General features: G+C 40.8%; 1 long non-coding RNA gene across 1 annotated transcript; it reads left to right on the top strand.

Annotated features, from left to right (window-relative positions):
* Positions 1 to 7,057: 7,057 nt before the first annotated feature.
* LOC140210221 (uncharacterized) lies at positions 7,058 to 18,575 on the top strand. The gene is made up of 3 exons (XR_011889178.1): positions 7,058 to 7,151; positions 7,383 to 7,703; positions 18,442 to 18,575. It is a non-coding gene; the product is annotated as an uncharacterized lncRNA (long non-coding RNA).
* Positions 18,576 to 20,104: the final 1,529 nt, after the last annotated feature.

The raw sequence follows: 20,104 nt of genomic DNA, 5'->3' as shown, positions 1-20,104 counted from the left end.
GCTTATATTTTGATAGTATGAAATATTTCAGTTGCAAATATTTTTTAAAGTGTTTCCAGGAAAATGGAATGTCTGATACAATTTATCAAATGTAATCAGATTACATAGAACATAGAATAGTACAGCACAGTACAGGCCCTTCGGCCCACAATGTTGTGCTTACTCTCAAACCCTGCCTCCCATATAAGCCCCCACCTTAGATTCCTCCATATACCTGTCTAGTAGTCTCTTAAACCTCACTAGTGTATCTGCCTCCACAACTGACTCAGGCAGTGCATTCCACGCACCAACCACTCTCTGAGTAAAAAACCTTCCTCTAATATCCCCCTTGAACTTCCCACCCCTTACCTTAAAGCCATGTCCTCTTGTATTGAGCAGTGGTGCCCTGGGGAAGAGGCGCTGGCTATCCACTCTATCCATTCCTCTTATTATCTTGTACACCTCTATCATGTCTCCTCTCATCCTCCATCTCTCGAAAGAGTAAAGCACTAGCGCCCTTAATCTCTGATCATAATGCATACTTTCTAAACTAGGCAGCATCCTGGTAAATCTCCTCTGTACCCTTTTCAATGCTTCCACATCTTTCCTATAGTGAGGATACCATTCATATAAAGGCCCACTATTTTCTGCACACCTTTGCCTGCCCAGATTCTGAAACCACCATCTGCTCTTCCTGCCCTGAAGTACGTATTGCCATATATTGGGGAGAAGTGAGTAATGGGATGAGTATCTTTAATATGTTGATGTGCTTTATATCAGATGTCAACAGTATTTTCGAGGAAAGGGTTCTCGGTTGTTCTTTTGAGATTTCTTGGGCCTGCAGAGTATAAATAGAGCTTTAATGGGAGTTTTTGCATTGATGCCTGTTCAATGTTCAACCAAGCTGGAATGTCATCCATTAAGAAATAAAACAATGTGGAATGTCACTGAGCAGACCAATTATACCATTTCAGGTTCGGGAGCTGTAGTCCACCACTTTGATATGGCACGTATAACAGCCTAATTTCCAGTCTAGATTTTTTATTATTCCAAATGAATTTACTAAAATTTTAGTAGTGGGAGAGGAACTTATTGAAAAAGGTATAGAAATGTTGGCAATATATTCATTTTCATCATGTTTATACGGCCATTCATCGATGTGGGCATTGTTATCCATCGATCCAAAGTCTCGTTCACTTCCCCCACTAGTGGATTACAGTTTGTTGGGACCATTGTTTTAATTTCAGGGGTAATTTTGACACACGGTAGGTAAATCCTTCCTTTGCATTTATAAATGTATTTTTTATGACTGGTTTCAATCTTTCTTCTTTGTTCAAAAACAGTATTGATGATTTTGAGTTGTTCATGTCATAACCAGAGAACTGGCCAAACGATTCAATCTGTTGCATTAGGTTTGGAATAATGACAGAAAAAGATGTAAAAAAAACACACATTGTCAGTATATAAGGATATTCTGTGTTCCTGTTATCCTTGCTGGATGCCCAATAGACCTGTTTGTGTTCTTATTGCCATAGCTTGGTGTTCTATGGCCAGTATAAAGAACATCTGTGACAAAGGAATCTTTGGAGAGTACCTCGCTTCAAGACGACTGGTTTAGAAACTGTACTATTTGTTAAGACACTGGCTTTTGGATTTGAATATAAAATCTGAATCCATTTAAGGAAGTTATTTCCAAATCCGAATCTAGGCAATATATTAAATATATATGGCCATTCTATTTCAACGAAGGCCTACCGATCATCCAATGATAACACCGCTGTATTTTAGCGTTATTTTTTTCGTGAATTATGTGAAGAACTCTTCTAATATATGAAATCCTTGGCGTTTTTGCAGAAAACCATTCTGATCATTATGAACTAGATGTGACATATAATTATCTAATCTTCTCACCAGGGCTTTACAAAGTATTTTTGTGTCCGATCCAATTAAACTTATCTGTCTAAATGAGGAGCAGTCTGTAGGCGGTTTGCCTGGCTTCAAGATCAGAGTTATCATTGCCAACCTTACAGAGTGTGGGAGAATTACATTCAGATAAGTTTCATCATACATATTTAAGAGTGAGACGAGTAATTTTTTTCTTGAAATGATTTGTAGAATTCAATTCTTAGGCCGTCATGCCCTGGCGTTTTACGACTATTAATATTCTGGATAGCCTGTGATATCTCTTGAATTGTTATACCTGTACCTATCTCCTGTTTTTACATCTACTGGCAGTATCTGGAATTGAAAGTGATCAAAAAATGTATCCCGTTATTCTGAGACTTGGGGGCATTCTGATCTATATAAGTGCACATACAACTTTGTAAAACAGTTTTTAATTTCCAATGAGTCTACTGTTCGGCTTCCTAAAGAGGTTGTTATATTATTAGTTGCTCTATCAACCCCTACTTTGTTAATTCTCCATGCGAATAGTTTTCCAGCTTTTTTTCATTGATCGTAATAAGATTGCTTCAACCACATTAAACTTTTTTTCAGCTTTATCTGCATATAATTTTTCATATTTGGCTCTCAAAGGTAGCAGATGTCTTTGTTTTGTAGATCATCCCTTTCATTTCGTTCTTTCTCTAAAGGTATAACTTATTTTTCCAAAGTTTCCATCTCTATTTTTGTTGTTTGGACGTGGAGCTTGTATAACTAATGATTTATCCTCTAATATATGCCTTGAACGCCTCCCATCTCGTGCTGCCACTAGTTTGAACTGTATTTAACTCAAAATAACTATCTATTTTAGTTTCCACAAATTTAACAACGTCTTGGTTTTGTAGCCGTATCACCTGGAATCGCCAGTTAGGATGACTGTGAATAAAGTTCTCTATATGAGTACTTAATGAAATAGCAGCATAGAAACACAGAAACATAGAAAATAGGTGCAGGAGTAGGCCATTCGGCCCTTCGAGCCTGCACCGCCATTTCTTATGATCATGGCTGATCATCCAACTCAGAACCCCGCCCCAGCCTTCCCTCCATACCCCCTGATCCCCATAGCCACAAGAGCCATATCTAACTCCCTCTTAAATATAGCCAATGAACTGGCTTCAAATGTTTCCTGTGGCAGAGAATTCCACAGATTCACCACTCTCTGTGTGAAGAAGTTTTTCCTAATCTCGGTCCTAAAATGCTTCCCCTTTATCCTCAAAATGTGACCCCTTCTTCTGGACTTCCCCACCATCGGGAACAATCTTCCTGCATCTCGCCTGTCCAATCCCTTTAGGATTTTAGACGTTTCAATCAGATCCCCCCTCAATCTTCTAAATTCAAGTCCAGTTCATCCAGTCTTTCTTCATATGAAAGTCCTGCCATCCCAGGAATCAATCTGGTGAACCTTCTTTGTACTCCCTGTATGGCAAGGATGCGCTTCCTCAGATTAGGGGACCAAAACTGCACACAGTACTCCAGGTGTGGTCTCACCAAGGCCTTGTACAACTGCAGTAGTACCTCCCTGCTCCTGTACTCGAATCCTCTCGCTATAAATGCCAGCATACCATTCGCCTTTTTCACCGCCTGCTGTAGCTGCATGCCCACTTTCAATGACTGGTGTATAATGACACCCAGGTCTCGTTGCACCTCCCCTTTTCCTAATCGGCTACCATTGAGATAATAATCTGTTTTCCTATTTTTGCCACCAAAGTGGATAACTTCACATTTATCCACATTAAATTGCATCTGCCATGAATTTGTCACTCACCCAACCTATCCAAGTCACTCTGCATCCTCTTAGCATCCTCCTCACAGCTAACACTGCCACCCAGCTTCGTGTCATCCGCAAACTTGGAGATGCTGCATTTAATTCCCTCATCCAAGTCATTAATATATATTGTAAACAACTGGGGCCCCAGCACTGAGCCTTGCGGTACCCCACTAGTCACTCCCTGCCATTCTGAAAAGGTCCCGTTTATTCCCACTATTTGCTTCCTGTCTGCTAACCAATTCTCCATCCACATCAATACCTTACCCCCAATACCGTGTGCTTTAAGGTTGCACACTAATCTCCTGTGTGGGACCTTGTCAAAAGCATTTTGAAAATCCAAATATACCACATTCACTGGTTCTCCCCTATCCACTGTACTAGTTACATCCTCAAAAAATTCTATGAGAGTCGTCAGACATGATTTTCCTTTCACAAATCCATGCCGACTTTGTCCGATGATTTCACCGCTTTCCAAATGTGCTGTTATCACATCTTTGATAACTGACTCCAGCAGTTTCCCCACCACCGACTTTAGGCTAACCGGTCTATAATTCCCCGGTTTCTCTCTCCCTCCTTTTTTATAAAGTGGGGTTACATTAGCCACCCTCCAATCCTCAGGAACTAGTCCAGAATCTAACGACTTTTGAAAAATTATCACTAATGCATCCACTATTTCTTGAGCTACTTCCTTAAGCACTCTGGAATGCAGACCATCTGGCCCTGGGGATTTATCTGCCTTTAATCCCTTCAATTTACCTAACACCACTTCCCTACTAACATGTATTTCGCTCAGTTCCTCCATCTCACTGGACCCCCTGTCCCCTACTATTTCTGGAAGATTATTTATGTCCTCCGTAGTGAAGACAGTACAAATGTAATTATTCAATTGGTCTGCCATGTCCTTGCTCCCCATAATCAATTCACCTGTTTCTGTCTGTAGGTGCCTACATTTGTCTTTACCAGTCTTTTCCTTTTTACATATCTATAAAAGCTTTTACAGTCAGTATGGGGCAGGTACAGTGAAGGTGAACAGGGGGTGGCTGTGGTGCGGAGCAATCACACCCAGCCCTGAGACAGCAGGCAAGCTCAGTTGATTCCAAACATTTCATTCATTGGTCATTACAAAATGTCTCTCTGGTACTTTCCACTCCATCCATTTTCCATCCTCACGTCTTCTTTCTACTAGCCCCTGTCGTGATTTCACAAATGACAAGGAGTCGCCGAAAAATTTTCAGGAAATTTCAAACTTTATTTTGCAAACCAAAGCTGAGACAGTCAGTGTGGCTAGCGTCTGAACCAGTACTTCAATTCAGGTAACATTCTGGTCAATATCCCCTGTAACCACTGGAGAGTTTCCATGTACTTCTTATTATGAAATGATCAGAAGAGAACACAATACTTTAAGTGTGATTTAACCAGAATTATAAAGAACTGTAATATTATCTCGCAGTTCTTAAGCTCTATCCCCTGACTAATGAAAATGAACAATGCAACGCACCATACGTCTTCCTAACAACCCAATCAACATTCACTGCAACACTCAGGTGCATATGGACGTATAACGCAAGGTCCCTCTGTCCCTTCACACCTTTCATCACTCTGCAGTAAAAAAGCGAATGCTCCCAATATCGCAAGCCTGCTAGAAACTTCCGCACGGTCCTCCTCACTTTTTAAATGTCGCCTCCACCTCGTTAGCACATCCATAACATCGACCTGTATTTACTTGGACAACTACTGGAATCATAATATCGACAGTCTGTAGTAACAGACGTGTGCCTGAGCAGTCGGACTACTGCTTTACAATAAACATGACTACATCGCGCGCCATCTTAAGCGCACGGATTGCGAGTTTAAAAGTTAATTTAGTCATTGTGCTGTATCTGATATAAGCATCTTGGAGTATCTTCAGTTTAGCAAGATTATAGTGCATTGAGCTCCGCTACAAAAAAAAACTATTTTACTTCACTATTTAGTCTTTACAGAAAAGTCCAAATTTCAGTTATCACTGTTTCGTGCGGTATTGCGCTTAAGTATGTCAATAACTATTACTTAACCTTGGAGAATATCATCTTGCCGTCCCAGGAAGCGGAAGATAGCAGAGAAAATCTTAGGGCCTGGAGGGTGAATCGCAAGCGAAGTGAGGCCTCTCCGTCGCCATGGAAGAGTCGAACTGAATGATACTGTATGATTCTTCATGGTGCTGTATGATTCCATACTTAAATGACTCTTGTGCAATCTTTAATCTTCGCATACCTCGCCAATGTCTACATGTACGACCCGACAAAACAGTTTGGAGAATATTCACTACGCTCATTTTACCTCAGGTATACAGATCAAGGACCGATGGAAATTCCGGCATTTTTTAACATTGCGCTCATACCAAAGCCCCGCAAAATCCCAAGATATGCAGTCGTTTACTTTAATTGTGGTTTTGGAGATGTGTGCACAAAGATACCTGGGTTCCGGTTCAACAAAGGCACAGTTCCCAATCCATTGCTCATCGCCTACCAACATGCCTCTGTATTTTAAGTTTTTGAATTCTAAGCATTAAGCAACTCCTAATAAATACTTCACATTATTCGCTAATCGTATGTTATTTTTACAAACCTCCAAGCTATAAACTGACTGAACTCTTCGGGGAGACCAAAGGATGTTATACCCCACCATACCGCCTAGCACAACCCTGTCTGCACCGCCTAACAGATAACTACAAATAATAAAAAATTAATTTGTATACTATCTTCATCCCTCCCCCCCCTCTCTCTCTCTCTCTCTCTCTCTCTCTCTCTCTCTCTCTCTCTCTCTCTCTCTCTCTCTCTCTCTCTCTCTATCTCTTTCTCTCCCCCACACCCCACATCCGTTTGGAAGCCCGGATTTTGACAATTAGCTGTCTGGATTCATCAGTTTTCGGCTCATTATTTCCTCTTAGTTTTTGATAGAGTTTCCTTTTCCTCTATCATTTGCACTTATCCTTTATGCGACACTATTTATCTAAAGCTTCTGCGAGCTCCTACGAAGGCAGAAGTATTAGGTTCAATTGTTCTGCCTGTTCCTTTTCACTCTAATGCTGTGACTGCATGGGTTTTTGGTTTTTCAAATAGACACTGAAACCACAGCGGTGTATCTTTCCGCCGTGTTACTCTCGCATTCGATTTCCATTTCTCAATGTGTTTCATAACAACTGAGAAAGCCAATGGAAATTCTGACCTGATTGTAATATCAGATACGTCCAGCCAGCGTGCAACTTTAAACGTTTTTTTTGTTCGCCGTTGTGACGTAATTTGAAACAAAGTCATCAGTTGCAACAGCACTTCCATCAGGCACCCTCAAAGCTTCCTTTCATTGTGTTATTTGACTGAGCCGCTGCCAGACAGTTACCACTGTTCGATTTTATTGCTTCTGTTCAAAATGCAAATATTTACTTTGCTGCAGTATATCTTAGTCCTGCAGATTACTTACACTGGTATGTATACGCTTCTCTCGTTAATGCTGAATAACGGAGTGGGGGCAGGGAATATCTTCATGAGGTACTTTTTGCTCGATTAGTAAATCGCAGTTTAGATATTTACAATTGATTTACTTCAATCACAAGGAAATTGACCTTTTTTCGTTTACAGTAACAGTATATGTTTTTTTTTCTGGTCAATAATGCCGATCATTATGCTCTGATAACGAATGTTTTTCATTCTGACAGTTGCTGGCAGGGCCTCGTTCACAGTGAACCAGATTCCTGAGCAGGTGACGAAGGCAGAGGGTGAAAATGTGTCAATTTACTGCACCTACCCAATCTTCGCTCATAACTCACTGGTGGATGCTTATTGGAGGAAAGGGGGACAAAAACAATTTATAGATGCCACTGCAGAGAGAAGGATGAGTATTATAACTTCAGAGCAAGGTTCTGCCGAACTCCATATCCTCGGGGTGAGCTTCGGTGACTCTGGAATCTATTATTGCAGTGTGAGAGACTGGACAAGAAAATTTTCCCAAGGCAGTGGCACGAACGTTATTGTACACGGTAAGTCTCACTCGGCGTGTCTTAGACAAATGCAACGACTACATTTAACGGAGCGCGTTATATATTGATAAAGTAGAACAAGGGACTGCCACACTATCCACAATAGTATTCTTCCTTTCGGGTTTGAATAACCACCGTTTACTGTTGGTGGAACAGTGTAATCTCCGAAAGAACATTGCTTTCTAATTTCAAAAAAAAATTATGCTCCTTTTTTATCTGGAAATTTAATTCTGGGATGTATATCTAATGAAGGATTTTAAGTCCGTAGCTAGGCAATTACTGAAATAGAATATTACATGTGTTAACTGAAATTATTTCATCCGATTGTAGACCTGTGAGTTACAGATGATGTCGTGGCCTTCGTAAGTTAAGAATTCAGCGATTACCTGCAGAATATCAAAACGATTCTGGAAAAAGTTCTAATGTTTTGTCAGCATATATAACAAATAACCGCTTCTCGGGTTTCCAGCCGGGTACAAATATCAATTGCAACCGATGTCTCGGTTGCATACTCTGGCATCATTAGGAAAGCCCGAGAATAGTTCATTTGTAAACTCGAGTCTGTCTGTCACTTTGCAAATGGAAAAAAAAAATAAATAAATGTTTGTTATGTCTATTTAGCGAATGGAGAACTTCTAAACAGAATTAACTTATAATCAGAATCAGAATCAGGACTAAAATCATCGACGGGATACGTCGTGAAATTTATTAACGTACCGGCAGCAGTACAATATAAAGCAAATACAACCTAATAATATAGGAAAAAGAGAAAATCAGCAAAATCATTTAAAGTTGTTGTTCAGTTGTTAAGTCCTTAAGTCGAGTCCGACTCTTCGTGACATCGTGGACCAAAGGGTATACAGGGTATTCATGGCAGATATGAAAGTAGATGGCCGGGCATTTGTTCTCTGCAGACACTGCTGCTGTCCAGGCTGGGACCCGGCTGAGTTTGAACTCAGAACAATCCGGCCTTGGAGTCCAGTGCTGATGTCAGTAAGGTAGTGTTTATAGGTTCATTATCCATGAGAGATCGGATAGCAGAGAGGAAGAAAGATTTCTTTGAATCGCTGAGTGTGTGTCTTCACGCTTTCACACCTCCTTCCTTAGGGTTATAATGAGAAGAGGACATGTCTTGGGTAATGGAAGTCCTTAATGATGAAGGCAGTCCTCCAGAGACACTGCTCCTTGAAGATGTCTTGGATACTATGGATGCTAGCACCCATGATAGAACTAACTCATTTATAACTTACTGTAGCTTCTTTCGATCTGGTACAGTAGTCGCTCCCCAGCATGCCAGACGGTGATGCAACCTGTCAAAATGCTCTTCTGGTACATCCCTAGACGTTTCCGAGGGTCTTAGGTGACAAACCAAATCTCCTCAAACTTCCAAAAAAATATAGCCACTAACTTGCCCACATTATAGCAACGTCGATTTGTTAGGGCCAGGTTCGTTCCCCAGAGATATTGACACCCAGGAACTTGAAATTGCCTTCTCTCTCCCAATTTGAGGATTGATTTATGATCCCTCCTCCTGCTGTTTCTGAAGACCTCAGTCAACTTTCTCGTCTTACTGCGTTGAGTGAAAGGTCGTTGCTGCAACTCCACTCAGTTGGCTAATATCGCTCTCTGCTGTACGCCCTCCCCTTTCCATCTGAGATTCTGCCAACAATTGTTGTATCATTGCCAAATTTATTGCTGACATTTTAGCTATGCCTAGCTACATAGCCATGGATATAGAGAGAGTAGATAAGTGGGCTAAGGGCACATTCCAGAGATGCGCCAGTGTTGGTCCTCAGTGAGGAGGAGTTATTGATACAAATTGTTTTCTTCAGGTCAGCAAGTCGAAAATCCAATTGCTGAGGGAGATACAGAGACCCATAGCTTATCAATCAGACTGAAAGAATGATGGTGATAAAGGCTGGAGTCAACGAACTGCAAGCAGCATCGTGAGCGCGTATTGGTATTGTCCTGGTGATCTAAGGCCGTCTGAAAAGCCGCTGATTGTGGTTCTAGTCCTGTGAGCTACCATATCCGCTGCCGCACATTCTGATTCTGAAAAAAATACACAGCAGCGTGCACTGTATGAATTCCTCCGTCAATAACTATTAGGAACCACTAGACGGTTTTAGTGGTATTGACCGTGTTCTAGTTTGTTCTCTGTTTTATTTAAAAACACAGTTTATTACTTAGTTTAGAATGCTAAATCTGTGCAATTCTCTGCCCAGTGAAGCAGTGGAGGCTACCTCAGTTAACAGATTTTATAGAAGGTTGGATAAAAATTTTGTATAGTAGGGAAATTAACGATTACGGAGAAAAGACAGGTAGGTATGGAGATGAGTCCATGACCAGATCAGCCGTGATCTTATTGAATGTCGGAGCAGGCTCTAGGGGCCAGATGGCCTTCTTCTGCTCCTATTTCTTACGTTCTTAAGTAATCAGTTAAACAGTAGAACATGTAAAAATAAAACAGTGATATTAATAATAATAAATATATGAAAGATTTCATGACATTTTGCGAGTTTCAGTTGTGAATGCGGTACAGCATGTAATATAAGTTTGTCTTGGAGGCAGGGATCGGTAAAATAAATGGTAGTATGTTTGCTCACGATGGAAGACAAAACACTTTAAATCACACAATTGAGCATTGTACACATAATCAATGCAACGTCTAACAAAAGATTGGTCCAAAGAATGTAAAAAATAGAAATACCTGTTAAATTCAGAATTCCTAAACATTTAACGGTTGTAACCCTCCTTGGGATGATATGTCCTTGTTATACATTTCGAAGCTGTCACTGGGAAATTTATAATTTATTTTGCTCAGCAGTGAAACCCGCAATTTCTGGTCATCATTGTCATTACAGTACTGGAAGCAACCTTTATTTAATTATGTGCCCTCTTATCACCTTATGTCTGCATTACTGCATCAAGCTAGTTGGAAAATTGCTACAGCAATATGTTCCCCCAGAAAAGACGGTATTTTCCTTTTTTGTTCCAATATTATTTTCCAGTCTTTCCCGCAGGTTAACGATGTTACTCTGAAAAAAAAAATCCTTCTTTATATTCCGTTCTGAACGTCAGGGAGTTTTCATCATTTTGTCATACCTTGCTGCAGCCTCAGAGACAAATCAAAAACACGTAGCGTCCAAAACATTACACAAATAATGATCTGTAACATTTTAAAATAAATATTTCACCAGATTCATTTGAAATAATGGCAAAGGGTATAGTATCTTTGGCAGATTTGCTTTATAAATTCTGTCCTGATCACAAGAGAATTAAAAATTTTAGCTTTATTGTTTCACTCTTACTGCAATTCCTGCTTATTTTATTCCTCCTGTTACTTATTATTTTTCATTCCCCTGCTTGCCCCTCATTCCAGCATGGTCCAACATGCTGACTTCCACAATCACGCGTTCTCGATCCTCTGCGTCCATCAAACATTTTTTTGTTTATTCCTTTACCTGCTGCAATGCTATTTATTCCGGAAATATACGTTTACCGCAACTTCTGGAGCTATGCAAAACCTCTGATGAATATCTTCCACAGAACATCTAGGTATGCAGATTCAGGATGTTTACCAGACATCCGGGTAGGATCGCTGAATTATTTCCCCGGAACGATGGCCTTGCTGCTTACAGTGGGTGGACACCATTTTTTTTTCTTGAATTGGAAGCCTTTGCTCTACATAGGCTTGGGTTGTAGTTATGACGAAATATCACGGAATATTTTGAGATTTCGTCAAAAAAACAATCTTGCAGGCCTCGACCAAAGTTTCCCGCAAGGCTTTGTTTCAAACAAGGCAAGCACATGGGTGACGGTGTGTTATGCTCAGGCGACGCAGAACTTTCAGCGGGTTTAGAGAATTAGAACATAGGGGTAGAACGTATTGTGTTAAATAAGCAGTAATTTCCTCTGACACAACCAAATAGAGGGGTCGAGTGTTTCGTCACTAGTGAGGGGTTACAAGGTTTTGGTAGTCACTGAGTTCTGTTCTTGTCTGTGAATGTTACACCTGAACCCCGTCCGGTGAGGAAAATCGCATACTGTCAGACAGCAGCAAAATGAATGACGGAAGAAACAGTTTATTAAGGAAATAATGAAATCCAAACATTATATATTACAATACCTGATATTACAACACCTTAAATTTACAGAGGTAAGTCAATGTGGATAAATGTGAGGTTATCTACTTTGGTGGCAAAAACAGAAAAACAGATTATTATCTGAATGGTGGCCGATTAGGAAAGGGGGAGGTGCAACGAGACCTGGGTGTCATTATACACCAGTCATTGAAAGTGGGCATGCAGGTACAGCAGGCGTTGAAAAAGGCGAATGGTATGCTGATATTCATTGCAACAGGATTCAAGTACAGCAGCAGGGAGGTACCACTGCAGTTGTCAAGGTCTCGGTAAGACAACACCTGAAGCATCAGGAACAAAGGTGATGAACTGAATTTCGATACATACATGGAGTTATGATGTAGTGGCCATTACAGAGACTTGGCTGGCACCAGGGCAGGAATGGATTCTCAATGTTCCTGGATTTCAGTGCTTTAAAAGGGATAGAGAGGGCAGAAAAACGGGAGGAGGGGTCGCATTACTTGTCAGGGATACTATTACAGCTACAGAAAGGATGGATAATGTAGCGGATCTTCTTCTGAGTCAATATGGGTGGAAGTCAGGAACAGGAAGGGCGCAGTTACTCTACTAGGGGTATTCTATAGGCCCCCTGGTAGCAGCAGAGATACAGATGAGTAGATTGGGAGGCAGATTTTGGAAAGGTGCATAAATAACAGGGTTGTTACCATGGGTGACTTTAACTTCCCTAATATTGATTGGCACCTGATTAGTTCCAAGGGTTTAGATGGCACAGAATTTGTTAAGTGTGTCCAGGATGGATTCCTGTCACAGTATGTGGACAGGCCGACCAGGGGGAATGCCATGCTAGATCTAGTACTAGTTCATGAACCGGGTCAGGTCACAGATCTCTCAGTGGGTGACCATCTGCGGGACAGTGAACACCAATCCCTGGCCTTTATAATTATCATGGAAAAGGATAGAATCAAAGAGGACAGGAACATTTTTAATTGGGGAAAGGCAAATTATGAGGCTATAAAGCTACAACTTGCGGGTGTGAATTGGGATGATGTTTTTGCAGGGAAATGCACTATGGACACGTGGTCGATGTTTAGAGATCTCTTGCGGGATGTAAGGGATAAATTTGTCCCGGTGAGAAAGATAAAGAATGGTAGGGTGAAGGAACCATGGGTGACAAGTGAGGTGGAAAATCTAGTCAGGAGGAAGAAGGCAGCATACTTGAGGTTTAGGAAGCAAGAATCAGCTGGGTCTATTGATGAATATAGGGAAACAAGAAAGAAGCTTAAAAAGGGGCTGAGGAGAGCAAGAAGTGTGCATGAGAAGGCCTTGGCGAGGAGGGTAAAGGAAAACTCCAAGGCATTCTTCAATTACGTCAAGAAAAAAAGGATGAAAGGACTTAAGGTACGACCGATTAGAGATAAAGGTGGGAAGATGTACCTGGAGGCTGTGTAAGTGAGCGAGGTCCTCAATCAATACTTCTCTTCGCTATTCACCAATGAGAGGGAACTTGATGACGGTGAGGACAATATGAGTGAGGTTGATGTTCTGGAGCATGCTGATATTAAGGGAGAGGAGGAGTTGGAGTTGTTAAAATACATTAGGACAGATAAGTCCCCGGGGCCTGACGTAATATTTCCCAGGCTGCTCCACGAGGCGAGAGAAGAGATTGCTGAGCCTCTGGGAAGGATCTTTACGTCCGCGTTGTCCACAGGAATGTTACCGGAGGATTGGAGGGAGGCGAATGTTGTTCAAAAAAGGTAGTAGAGATAGTCTGGGCAATTATAGGCCAGTGAGCCTTACGTCTGTGGTGGGAAAGCTGTTGGAAAAGATTCTCAGAGATAGGATCTATAGGCATTTAGTGACTCATGGTCTGATCAGGGACAGTCAGCATGGCTTTGTGAAGGGCAGATCATGTCTAACAAGCCTGATAGAGTTCTTTGAGGAGGTGACCAGGCATATAGATGAGGGTAGTGCAGTGGATGTGATCTATATGGATTTTAGTAAGGCATTTGACAAGGTTCCACACGGTAGGCTTATTCAGAAATTTAGAAGGCATGGGATCCAGGGAAGTTCGATCAGGTGGATTCAGAATTGTCTTGCTTGCAGAAGGCAGAGGATGGTGGTGGAGGGAGCACATTCAGATTGAAGGATTGTGACTAGTGGTGTCCCACAAGGATCTGTTCTGGGACCTCTACTTTTCGTGATTTTTATTGGCGACTTGGATGTGGTGGTAGAAGGATGGGTTGGCAAGATTGCAGACGACACAAAGGTTGGTGGTGTTGTAGATAGTGTAGAGGATTGTCAAAGATTGCAGAGAGACAGTGATAGGATGCAGAAGTGGGCTGAGAAATGGCAGATGGAGTTCAACCCGGAGAAGTGTGAGGTGGTACACTTTGGAAGGACAAACTCCAAGGCAGAGTACAAAGTAAATGGCAGGATACTTGGTAGTGTGGAGGAGCAGAGGGATCTCGGGGTACATTTCCACAGGTCCCTGAAAGTTACCTCACAGGTGGATAGGGTAGTTAAGAAAGCTTATTGGGTGTTAACTTTCATAAGTCGAGGGATAGAGTTTAAGAGCCGCGATGTAATGATGCAGCTCCATAAAACTCTGGTCAGGCCACGCTTGGAGTATTGTGTCCAGTTCTGGTCACCTCACTATGGGAAGGATATGGAAGCATTGGAAAGGGTACAGAGGAGATTTACCAGGATGCTGCCTGGTTTAGAAAGTATGCATTATGATCAGAGATTAAGGGAGCTAGGGCTTTACTCTTTGGAGAGAAGGAGGATGAGAGGAGACATGATAGAGGTGTCCAAGATAATAAGAGGAATAGATAGAGTGGACAGCCAGCGCCTCTTCCCCAGGGCACCGCTGCTCTATACAAGAGGACATGTCTTTAAGGTAAGGGGTGGGAAGCTCAAGGGGGATATTACAGGAAGGTGTTTTACTCAGAGAGTGGTTGGTTCGTGGAATGGACTGCCTGAGTCAGTGGTGGAGGCAGTTACATTGGTGAAGTTTGGGAGACTACTAGACAGGTATATGGAGGAATCTAAGGTGGGGGCTTATATGGGAGGCAGGGTTTGAGTGTCGGCACAACATTGTGGGTCGAAGGGCCTGTACTGTGCTGTACTATTCTACGTTATATGTTCTATGTACTGTGTGCAGTTTTGGTCCCCTAATCTGAGGAAAGACATTCTTGCCATAGAAGGAGTACAAAGAACGTTCACCAGATTGATTCCTGGTATGGCAGGACTTTCATATGATGAAAGACTGGATCGACTAGGCTTATACTCGCTGGAATTTAGAAGATTGAAGGGGGTTCTTATTGAAACGTACAAAATCATAAAGTGATTGGACAGGCTAGATGCAAGAAGATTGTTTCCGCTATTGGGGAAGTCCAGAACGACGGGTCACAGTTTAAGGATAAAGGAAAAGCCTTTTAGGACCGAGATCAGGAAAAACTTCTTCACACAGAGAGTGGTGAATCTGTGGAATTCTCTGCCACAGGAAACATTTGAGGCCAGTTCATTGGCTATATTTAGTAGGGAGTTAGATATGGCCCTGGTGAGGAAAGGGATCGGGGTATGGAGAGAAGGCAGGTACAGGGTTCTGAGTTGGATGATCAGCCATGATCATACTGCATGGCGGTGCAGGCTGTAAGGCCCGAATGGCCTACTCCTGCAACTATTTTCTATGTTTCTATGTTTCTATTCCATGGCATTATTAAAAGAATGGCATTAAATGTCGCTAAATAACCTACACCGGAACAATCTCACTACGCTGTGCTTGGATCATTAAGTTTATTGACGTAGCTTCTTCTTAAATCGGGTATTTTTCTTCTTCGTAACTAGATCTAGAGAAACCCTGTCATGGAGAGCAGGAGGGTTGGGCATGAAATAATACTTACGTTTTTTTGGCTCGTTTTCATTCATTCTGTTTTGTTTCATTTCCCATTGCCAACCACGATCACTTTCCTCTCCAAGCCGATTTAACAGAATGATATCTCCCCGGCGACAAAGTCATTGTACATTTCACCTTCCAACTTGAAAGTGAAAATGCAGATCGGCCATGATCTTTCAGTGTGTTAGAAAAAAAATTGTTGTTTTTTCTTGCATGTTGACAGACAGGAGAGAACTGCAGGAAACCAATTAACCGCTAAAATTGTAGGGTTATTAAAATGCACAAAATTAGCTTGATTTTTTTTTCACACGAGTCATAGATTTATACAACCTAGACGGACACTTCTCAACCCAAATCTGACATGCCGAACAAACCCCAACATCCCTGAACACATTTTTTTTCTATTCATGCGCATGTCTGAATGTTTCTTTTTCTTTGGCATTATCATTTTATCCCGCTTCCTCAACTTCCTCGTGCATGTCATTTCATGTACCTACTGCCAAGTGTGCAGAAAAAAATACCTTTTAAGTTCAATTTAAACCTATGCCCATTCATTTTAAATCCATCCCTCTAGTTGCAAACACCGAGAATCTGGGAAGAAGACTTTGACTATCCACATTATCTTGGTCCTTATAACTTTATAAGCATCTATCAGAGCACTCTTCGACCTCCTTCTCTGCTGACAAAGAGTCGTAGATTCTCCAAGTAAATGAAATCCTGCAGAGCCAGTGCTGCACGCACTCATTCCAGATTAATGACATTTATGCTGTGGCTAGGTGAAGGGAACCATGGACAATACCCCAAGTATGTTCTCGCCAACGACTTGTGCAATTTCAGCCTGACGTCTCAATTCCTGACCAACGCAGGCAGGAATATCAAACTGCCTTCTTCGCCACATTTCCCAACTGTGTCACTACTTTGAGTGATTAGGCACGTACGGTACAAGGGTTCTGTTTATGTCAATCCTCTCTATGGAACTCTCAATTATTGTTTAAGCGTTGTTCTAGTTTAATGTAGAAAATAGAGCACATCGCTATACGATATTTTTTCGTATTGCAAACAGGTTTGTTCCGGGTAAACATGTTGGAATTAGCAGTCTTAATGCGACACCGATTAGAGCATTGTTGGATAACCAATTGTATGTGTGATGAATAGTGAGAGATTTAATTATGGCCCTTATAGGAATTTGATTAGTTGACATTTCAATGTCTGTCGATTATACAGAATGCTGTTGTGCCGCACTAATTTCAACTAACAATTGCAACACGCCCAAGTTCCATGCCCCCTCCATATATACTGATTTCCACTTCCAGTCCATTCAGATGGATATCATTATTCCATCCTCTCTAAATAGTAACATTTTATTAAGCGAGTTACAGAACAGTTGATACAACACTTATTCCTGATTTAAAAGTGGCTTTTTTATTTCGGCTTATAAAACGATCTCTTTTTCTCACTAAACCTAGTGTAGGATTTACACTCTGTACAAAAAGGAGATTTGTTCTCACAAAAGCTTCTTGGTTTTTTCTATTGCTGATGAATTACTTTCTGAATTGAACGTTCTTTCCTTACATTGTTTTTGATAGTAACACATTCAATGGTATTACAAATTACTCACTGCATCATTTTGCAGCACTGCGTCAGTAATCAGAATCTCGCACGTCCTTCTACACTGTAAGATCTTGGCTGTTAATCATACTAGATAGTGTAGACCACCTTGCGTTCAAAACGTCCTTCCGTTAAGTTTCTCCAAAAGTAGTTAAGCTGCGTTTTGTTATCAACTCTTCCCGCTTTGTTTTGACTCAATCTCGCACACCTGATTGGTCTGTGGAACCACTACCAATCCGAGATGTGGAACTGGTATCTGCAGTGAAGGTCCCAAATTCAAGATTCAAGATTGCTTCATGTAATTTCCTGTACACAAGTATAAAGGAGAATGAAATAATTATTAGGCAGGATCCGATACAATACAAGTCAACACTTGATAACAACAAAATTAGATTAAAACTCACGATAAATTTAATTGCATACGTTAGCTAAAATAGGTCTTCTGTACCTTCAAATTATTTTTATATGCAACACTCTGTAAGGTAATTGATGTGACTAAACGTGTATATATTTTCAATCGGTATGACGAGTCGATGGAAGATATAATGGGATTCAAACTGAATTCAGTATTTGCAAAAATAAGTCATTTGTTTGTGTAATATGTAGTGAGATTCTGTTGTTTCGGCGTATAACCATTACGACATATAGAATATGAGAAGAATTACGAGGACCTAATCGAAATGCTTTATAGCACAACACATTATAGATCGTGCAGAACGTTCTCACAATGCAAATACAATCATTTATAAAATGTTGATTTAAGATTAGACAAATTTACAAAAAAAACAAACTAATCTTATTGCAGCTTTTTGCATGTGGAATAAGGAGAAATAAATAGTGGTCACGGAGTTAAAGAGTAACACGGAAAGGTTTTATGTAAGTTCTCCGTGATACGTTCACCTGAGTTGAAAGTGTTCTATTCAAAGAAAAAAAACAACTAACGAAAATGTATATCGCTGCATAAAACGTCATGCAGAAATGTTTAACCTGCTTGATTTGGGATTAATGTTTTCAAATTAAATTCAGATTAACGTTCCCGGTTGTGAAGAGTACTTTTCTGTCGGCGATTATTTTCTCTGATAAATGCGCGCTTAGAGATTCTAGCTCTCTTCTTTTTTTTAATCATTTGCAGTTCCGCCGACTCCGTTGAAAATCACCGAAGTAAACGCTCCTTCCGTGACTCTGACGTGCACAACTGCTGCTTTTTTCCCGAAGGACTATGAGCTCATATGGTATAAAAATGAAATCAAAATCACTTCAGGAATGCATACCACACGAATGCAGAACGAGGAGGGATTATATCTCGTTTCAAGCTCCCTCAATGTAACAGAAAGTGGGTATGTTTATACTTGCCAGGTGTTCCATGAATCTATGAAGGAGCCAGCTTCCGAGTCATATAGAATCATATTGGGTAAGAGGCTTATATTCTTAACCACATGTTTTATGTCTGGTATTTATCAATTCCTCACAAACAGTGATGAAGCGAGCATATTCAAAGGGGGAAAGCGAAATGTAAGGCATTGGCTATACAAAGAAGAGTTAGATATCATATTATACTGCTGCTGTTTCCTGCTTCAAGGAATAATATGCAAAAATAAATGGCGTAACTCCTTGACTTTTGCAGATCCTGTCTTTCTAAATCCTTGTTATCAGCAATGCAGACTTGCCCTCTTATGTAATTTTATCTGATCTCCACTTTGCACGATCAGATTCACCGAATTTTCTGATCACTGAATTGCATGACCTGAAATTTGTTGTTGTTTGACAGCAGTACAATGCAGTCATCGACCTACTATAAGTTACATATATAAATCAGTAGTACAAAAATGTTCCCGTAAAGAAACAGAATGTTTCATAATCGGTGTGTGTGAGTCTTCAGTTATCTTCTCCACGACTGAGCAAAGTGAAGAATGCATGCAGTTTCGACAGCATCTCTAACAGAAATAGACTTTCGTGGATCCTCTCTAACGCGTCACAATCTTACTCTAATTGAACACAATATCACAATATCCCAGACCATAGTTCAATAAAAATGCGGCATGACTTCACTTCTTTCAGATTCCACATTTGTGCCGACGAATGGCATAAGCCTTACTAGCATCTTCGCAACCTGCCCTGACATGATACTATAAATAAATGTAAGCTGCTTTTCCCTTCATCTGGTTTAAAACAACATATTGATATCCCTAATTCTGCACACCAAGCTGCTACACCTTATATTAGCCTGCCTGCCTATTATATCAGAGTTCGTATCTGCTAAATTTTGCCGGCACAATTCACAACTCGACCTAGAAATTCCGTTTTGCATCATCATATTCTTTGACCTGAGTTCGCTTGTGTATGTTTGCCAGCCCTCGCTTCAATCCATGCCTTATCAACTTCCTCAAGAATACAGAATTACTGATGAAAATAAGCTGGATTAAATATTGATATAATTACTTATTAATGCCCTACGCATAATCCACGTTTTATTTCAATTTGCGATTTACTACGAAGGCAATGTGGTCAAGATGCGAGAGAAAGTACGGATCGGATTCTTTACGTCCGCAGTACACGTGATTCAATTGTTTAATCTCCGTAAAATGCTAATATTTGACTTCTATTGCACACCTCAGAAAGCAGATACCAGTTCATCTTGATCCTGACGGGTGCGCTTGCAGCATGCGGAGTCATTATCCTAGCGCTGTTGTTACTTATCAGATGCTGCAGAGTAGACAGGACTGAAGGTAAGACGTTACATTGCCCTGGCCCATATTTAGTTTCACGAGCATATTGGAGTTGAAATGGCAGTGAGA

This window comes from Mobula birostris, chromosome 15, assembly GCF_030028105.1.
Source record: "Mobula birostris isolate sMobBir1 chromosome 15, sMobBir1.hap1, whole genome shotgun sequence".
NCBI lineage: Eukaryota > Metazoa > Chordata > Chondrichthyes > Myliobatiformes > Myliobatidae > Mobula > Mobula birostris.
Note: the sequence above shows the minus strand (reverse complement) of the source record. Positions and strands in the feature narration are given on the sequence as shown.